Source organism: Acanthaster planci, linkage group LG02 (genome assembly GCF_054643075.1).
Source record: "Acanthaster planci isolate LZ-2023a linkage group LG02, COTS_SCS, whole genome shotgun sequence".
In the NCBI taxonomy this organism is placed as follows: Eukaryota; Metazoa; Echinodermata; class Asteroidea; order Valvatida; family Acanthasteridae; genus Acanthaster; species Acanthaster planci.
In genome coordinates, this window is record NC_141778.1 from 30,387,631 (window position 1) to 30,395,432 (window position 7,802).

The window sequence follows — 7,802 nt, forward strand, 5'->3', positions numbered from 1 at the left end:
CACACGTTAGTTGGTCTCTTTTCGTCGAAGAGTTTTTATCTTGGAGGTTAAGTAGGTTGACAAATGGTCCGAATGGGCCAGCTTGGCGTAACTGGAAAAGAATACACTTTTCACTACCCACTGGAGAACATTTTATTTCTACATTTGGAAACATTGAACAAATACATGTAGCCTTCATGTTTTGTATGGTTTTGCATGCTACACACGTCACAATACTCTGCCTCTGCCGCCACGTTGTCTCTATATCCGATATCAAATTGTCGAGAGATGGGCTGATCCTGGAGTCTTGGAAAGGTTATATTCAAAAAAAGAACTTTCATTCCCATATGGTAACAGAAAAGACATATTTGTGATTGGGGGTCAGAGTTTCCTTAAGACACTCGGCAGTCAGTGTGCCTCTGCCGCTACGTTTTTCTCTATAACTGAGTTTACAGTAAATAGTCTCAAAACGGTCAAAATGGGCTGATCTTGATATCGACGGAGAGAGTAAATGTTTATCTTATCATTGATGTAATCTTTCTGTCCATATTTAAGCTGAATCTAGGGAAATCCCCGCAAAAGAAGGTCAGAGTTGTCCCCCTGCTGCGTGTGGTGTTGCAATTCTTCCTTTGTCCACACCTTACTGTGCCTCTTAAGCGCTCATTGCGATCCCGATATTATGCTAGAATAAAAAGTTTGAAAATTGTTAAATTGTGGTAAGCATGATGGTAATCAATGGGCACATGCTCCTCTATCCATTAAAGTTGCATGTTCATAACAAGGCAAGACTTCTTGTCTGAGCTAGTGCTTGATGTTTTTGTGCGATTTGTCCTTTGTCCACACGTCATCGGTCCTCTTCTCTGCAGCACAAACGTTCAGAAACTTGTCTAAATGTGGCATTCATGGCATCTTCTGAAACGGTTCATATGCCTCTATCCATTGGTCCAAGTTTCAGATCCATATTTGTTATTGTTAAGGAAGTATCCACGGAAGAAGGCAAGAGTTGTCTCACTTCTTGTTCTTTTTGTGCAATTCTTCCTTTGTGCAAACTGTACTGATCCTCTTCCTGCGTACTGACGGCTCAATGCTTGCTACTTTATTGTGTAATTTTCCTCTGTCACATTTTAGCGGTCCTCTTCCCCAGTAAAGATGGCACCCTATATCCGGGCATTACAGGTCTAAAAGTGATTCAAATCGAGCAGTCTGAGCGACATCTGAAAGGGCATACTTTCCTTTATCGAATGATGTAAGTTTTATATCGAAATTGTTACTTACCTGGGAAATATTCGAAAAAGAAGGCAAGAGATCTTTAATTGCTTGTCAGTTTTGTGACCTTTCTCCACGCTTTTCTCACCTTTCTCCCGGCAATCCTACCACTATTCGAAAGATCACAGGTTCTAACGATTAACATTAGTTCCATATCCATCCTTGGTGTGTTTAGGGAAATATGGGAGAAAGAAGACGAGTTCTTCTCGGACTGCTTGCTGTTTTTGTGAATTTTTGCGTTGTCCTAACATTACCGTTCCTCATCCCGCGCAAATACCGCTCCATATGTTCTACCAAAGAACGTCTAAAAATTGTATACATCTGGCAATCCAAGTACCGTGTAAAAGAGCACGTATCATGTCCATGTTAGGAAAATGTTGGCGAAAAAGGCAAACCTTGTCCTACTGCTTGTAAGTGTTGTTCAATTCTCTTTTCCTCATTTTAACAGTCCCCTTTCTAGGCAAAGATGGCTCCAGATACATGTTCCTCTATCTAATCATATAATATTCATATCCATAATTGCAGTAGTTATGGAAATATCTGCAAAAGGAAGTGCAGATTTTTGTCCATCAGCCTCCTATTTCTCGGAATTCTGGCTTTGTCTGCGCAATACCGGTCCTCATCACGCGCAGTGAATGCTTCATATATTCGACCATAAAAGGTCTTCAAATTATCTAACCCTGACAATTTTTGTGTCACCAAAGAGGGCAGATGTTCCTCTATCTAATCATACAAGGTTCATTTCCATATTTGTAGTAGTCAGGAAAATATCTCCAAAGGATGTGCGACTTCTTGTCTAGCTGTCTCATATTTTTTGCGGAATTCGAGCTTCGTCTGCGCTATACCGGTCCCCCTCCCGCGCAGTGAATGCTTCTTATATTCGAGCAAAAAATGTCTGAAAATTTTCCAAATCTTGCAATTTTTGTGTCACTTGAAAGGCAACATATTTTTCTATCTAATTATATAATTTTCCTGTCCATATTTGCAGTAGTTAGGGAAATATCTGCAAAATGAACTGCGAGTTCTTGTCTGACTCCTGGAAATTTTTGCGTAATTCTGACTGCGCGCTATACCGTGCAATGTAATTCCACAGAGAATGCTTCATATATTCGAGCATAAAAGGTCTTAAAATTATCTAAATCTGGCAATTTTTGTGTCACCTGAAAGGTCACATGTTCTTTTCTCTAATCATCTAAGTTTCATATCCATGTTTGCAGTAGTTAGGGAAATATCTGCATAAGGATGTGCGCGTTCTTGTCCAACTGTCTCATATTTTTGGCGGAATTCGAGCTTCGTCTGCGCTATACTGGTCCTGTTCCCGCGCGGAGAATGCTTCTTATATTCGAACATAAAAGGTCTGAAAATTATCCAAATCTGGCAATATTTGTGTCACCTGAAAGGGCACATGTTCCTCTTTGTAATCATATAAGTTTCATATCCATATTTGCAGTAGTTAGGGAAATATCTGCAAAAAGATGTGCGAAAACTTGTACAACTGTGGCATATTTTTTGCAGAATTCGAACTTCGTCTGCGCTATACTGGTCCTGTTCCCGCACAGAGAATGCTCCATATATTCGAGCATAAAAGATCTTAAAAGTATCTAAATCTGGCAATTTTTATGTTCCCTGAAAGGGCACATGTTCCTCTTTCTAATCATATAAGTTTCATATCCATATTTGCATTAGTTAGGGAAATATCTGCATAAGGATGTGCGCGTTCTTGTCCAACTGTCGCATATTTTTTGCAGAATTCGAGCTTTGTTTGCGCTATACTGGTCCTGTCCCCGCTCAGTGAATGCTTCATATATTCGAGCATAAAAGGTCTCAAAATTATCTAAATCTGGCAATTTTAGTGTCACCTGAAAGGGCACATGTTCCTCTTTCTAATCATATAAGTTTGATATCCATGTTTGCAGTAGTTAGGGAAATATCTGCATAAGGATGTGCGCGTTCTTGTCCAACTGTCGCATATTTTTTGCAGAATTCGAACTTCGTCTGCGCTATACTGGTCCTGTTCCCGCACAGAGAATGCTCCATATATTCGAGCATAAAAGATCTTAAAAGTATCTAAATCTGGCAATTTTTATGTTCCCTGAAAGGGCACATGTTCCTCTTTCTAATCATATAAGTTTCATATCCATATTTGCATTAGTTAGGGAAATATCTGCATAAGGATGTGCGCGTTCTTGTCCAACTGTCGCATATTTTTTGCAGAATTCGAGCTTTGTTTGCGCTATACTGGTCCTGTCCCCGCTCAGTGAATGCTTCATATATTCGAGCATAAAAGGTCTCAAAATTATCTAAATCTGGCAATTTTTGTGTCACCTGAAAGGGCACATGTTCCTCTAACTAATCATATAAGTTTCATATCAATATTTGCAGTAGTTAGGGAAATATCTGCATGAGGATGTGCGAGTTGTTGTCCAACTGTCTCATATTTTTTGTGGAATTCGAGCTTCGTTTGCGCAGTACTGGTCCTGTTCCCGCACAGAGAATGCTTCATATATTCGAGCATAAAAGGTCTCAAAATTATGTAAATCTGGAAATTTTTGTGCCACCTGAAAGGGTGCATGTTCCTCTATCTAATAATATAAGTTTCATATCTATATTTGCAGTACTTAGGGAAATATCTGCAAAAGGATATGCGCGTTCTTGTCCAACTGTTTCGTATTTTTTGCGGAATTCGAGCTTCGTCTGCGCTATACTGGTCCTGTTCCCGCACAGAGAATGCTTCATATATTCAAGCATAAAAGGTCTTCAAATTATCTAAATCTGGCAATTTTTGTGTTCCCTGACAGGGCACATGTTCCTCTTTCTAATCATATAAGTTTCATATCCATATTTGCATTAGTTAGGGAAATATCTGCATAAGGATGTGCGCGTTCTTGTCCAACTGTCGCATATTTTTTGCAGAATTCGAGCTTCGTTTGTGCTACACTGGTCCTGTTCCCGCGCAGTGAATGCTTCATATATTCGAGCATAAAAGGTCTCAAAATTATGTAAATCTGACATTATTTGTGTCACCTGAAAGGGCACATGTTCCTCTTCCTAATCATATAAGTTTCACATCCATGTTTGTAGTAGTTAGGTAAATATCTGCATAAGGATTCACGAGTTCTTCTCCAACTGTCTCATATTTTTTGCGGAATTCGAGCTTCGTTTGCGCAGTACTGGTCCTGTTCCCGCACAGAGAATTCTTCATATATTCGAGCATAAAAGGTCTCAAAATTATGTAAATCTGGAAATTTTTGTGCCACCTGAAAGGACGCATGTTCCTCTATCTAATTATATAAGTTTCATATCCATATTTGCATTAGTTAGGGAAATATCTGCATAAGTATGTGCGCGTTCTTGTCCAACTGTCGCATATTTTTTGCAGAATTCGAGCTTCGTTTGCGCTATACTGGTCCTGTTCCCGCGCAGTGATTGCTTCATATATTCGAGCATAAAAGGTCTCAAAATTATGTAAATCTGACATTTTTTGTGTCACCTGAAAGGGCACATGTTCCTCTTCCTAATCATATAAGTTTCACATCCATGTTTGCAGTAGTTAGGTAAATATCTGCATAAGGATTCACGAGTTCTTCTCCAACTGTCTCATATTTTTTGCGGAATTCGAGCTTCGTTTTCGCTATACTGGTCCTGTTCCCGCGCAGTGGGTGCTTCATATATTCGAGCATAAAAGGTGTTAAAATTATCTAAATCTGGCAATTTTTGTGTCACCTGAAAGGGCACGTGTTCCTCTTTCCAATCATGTAAGTTTCATATCCATATTTGCAGTAGTTAGGGAAATATCTGCAAAAGGATGTGCGAAATCTTGTCCAACTGTGGCATATTTTTTGCAGAATTCGAGCTTCGTTTGCGCTATACTGGTCCTGTTCCCGCGCAGTGAATGCTTCATATATTCGAGCATAAAAGGTCTTAAAATTATCTAAATCTTGCAATTTTTGTGTCACCTAATAGGGCACATGTTCCTCTTCCTATTCATATAAGTTTCATATCCATATTTGCAGTAGTTAGGGAAATATCTGCATGAGGATGTGCGAGTTGTTGTCCAACTGTCTCATATTTTTTGTGGAATTCGAGCTTCGTTTGTGCTACACTGGTCCTGTTCCCGCGCAGTGGGTGCTTCATATATTCGAGCATAAAAGGTCTCAAAATTATCTAAATCTGGCAATTTTAGTGTCACCTGAAAGGGCACATGTTCCTCTTTCTAATCATATAAGTTTCATATCCATGTTTGCAGTAGTTAGGGAAATATCTGCATGAGGATGTGCGAGTTCTTGTCCAACTGTCTCATATTTTTTGCGGAATTCGAGCTTCGTTTGCGCAGTACTGGTCCTGTTCCCGCACAGAGAATGCTTCATATATTCGAGCATAAAAGGTCTCAAAATTGTGTAAATCTGGAAATTTTTGTGCCACTTGAAAGGAGGCATGATCTTCTATCTAATTATATAAGTTTCATATCCATATTTGCATTAGTTAGGGAAATATCTGCATAAGGATGTGCGCGTTCTTGTCCAACTGTCGCATATTTTTTGCAGAATTCGAGCTTCGTTTGCGCTATACTGGTCCTGTTCCCGCGCAGTGAATGCTTCATATATTCGAGCATAAAAGGTCTCAAAATTATGTAAATCTGACATTATTTGTGTCACCTGAAAGGGCACATGTTCCTCTTCCTAATCATGTAAGTTTGACATCCATGTTTGCAGTAGTTAGGTAAATATCTGCATAAGGATTCAAGAGTTCTTCTCCAACTGTCTCATATTTTTTGCGGAATTCGAGCTTCGTTTGCGCTATACTGGTCCTGTTCCCGCGCAGTGGGTGCTTCATATATTCGAGCATAAAAGGTCTTAAAATTATCTAAATCTGGCAATTTTTGTGTCACCTGAAAGGGCACATGTTCCTCTTTCTAATCATATAAGTTTCATATCCATATTTGCAGTAGTTAGGGAAATATCTGCATGAGGATGTGCGAGTTCTTGTCCAACTGTCTCATATTTTTTGCGGAATTCGAGCTTCGTTTGCGCAGTACTGGTCCTGTTCCCGCACAGAGAATGCTTCATATATTCGAGCATAAAAGGTCTCAAAATTATGTAAATCTGACATTATTTGTGTCACCTGAAAGGGCACATGTTCCTCTTCCTAATCATACAAGTTTCACATCCATGTTTGCAGTAGTTAGGTAAATATCTGCATAAGGATTCACGAGTTCTTCTCCAACTGTCTCATAATTTTTGCGGAATTCGAGCTTCGTTTGCGCTATACTGGTCCTGTTCCCTCGCAGTGGGTGCTTCATATATTCGAGCATAAAAGGTCTTAAAATTATCTAAATCTGGCAATTTTTGTGTCACCTGAAAGGGCACATGTTCCTCTTTCTAATCATATAAGTTTCATATCAATTTTTGCAGTAGTTACGGAAATATCTGCAAAAGAATAGGGCAATCTTGTCCAACTGTTTCGTATTTTTTGCGGAATTCGAGCTTCCTCTGCGCTATACTGGTCCTGTTCCCGCACAAAGAATGCTTCATATATTCGAGCATAAAAGGTCTTAAAATTATCTAAATCTGGCAATTTTTGTGCCACCTGAAAGGGCACATGTTCTTCTATCTAATCATATAAGTTTCATATCTATATTTGCAGTACTTAAAGAAATATCTGCAAAAGGATGTGCGAGTTCTTGTCCAACTGTCTCGTATTTTTTGCGGAATTCGAGCTTCGTCTGCGCTATACTGGTCCTGTTCCCGCACAGAGAATGCTTCATATATTCGAGCATAAAAGGTCTTAAAATTATCTAAATCTGGCAATTTTTGTGTCACCTGAAAGGGCACATGTTCCTCTTTCTAATCATATAAGTTTCATATCCATATTTGCATTAGTTAGGGAAATATCTGCATAAGGATGTGCGCGTTCTTGTCCAACTGTCGCATATTTTTTGCAGAATTCGAGCTTCGTTTGCGCTATACTGGTCCTGTTCCCGCGCAGTGAATGCTTCATATATTCGAGCATAAAAGGTCTTAAAATAATCTAAATCTTGCAATTTGTGTGTCACCTAAAAGGGCACATGTTCCTCTTTCTATTTATATAAGTTTCATATCCATATTTGCAGTAGTTAGGGAAATATCTGCATAAGGATGTGCGAGTTCTTCTCCAACTGTCTCATATTTTTTGCGGAATTCGAGCTTCGTTTGCGCTATACTGGTCCTGTTCCCGCACAGAGAATGCTTCATATATTCGAGCATGAAAGGTCTCAAAATTATGTAAATCTGACATTATTTGTGTCACCTGCAAGGGCACATGTTCCTCTATCTAATCATATAAGTTTCACATCCATGTTTGCAGTAGTTAGGTAAATATCTGCTTAAGGATTTACGAGTTCTTCTCCAACCGTCTCATATTTTTTGCGGAATTCGAGCTTCGTTTGCGCTATACTGGTCCTGTTCCCGCACAGAGAATGCTTCATATATTCGAGCATAAAAGGTCTTAAAATTATCTAAATCTGGCAATTTTTGTGTCACCTGAAAGGGCACATGTTCCTCTATCTAATCATATAAGTA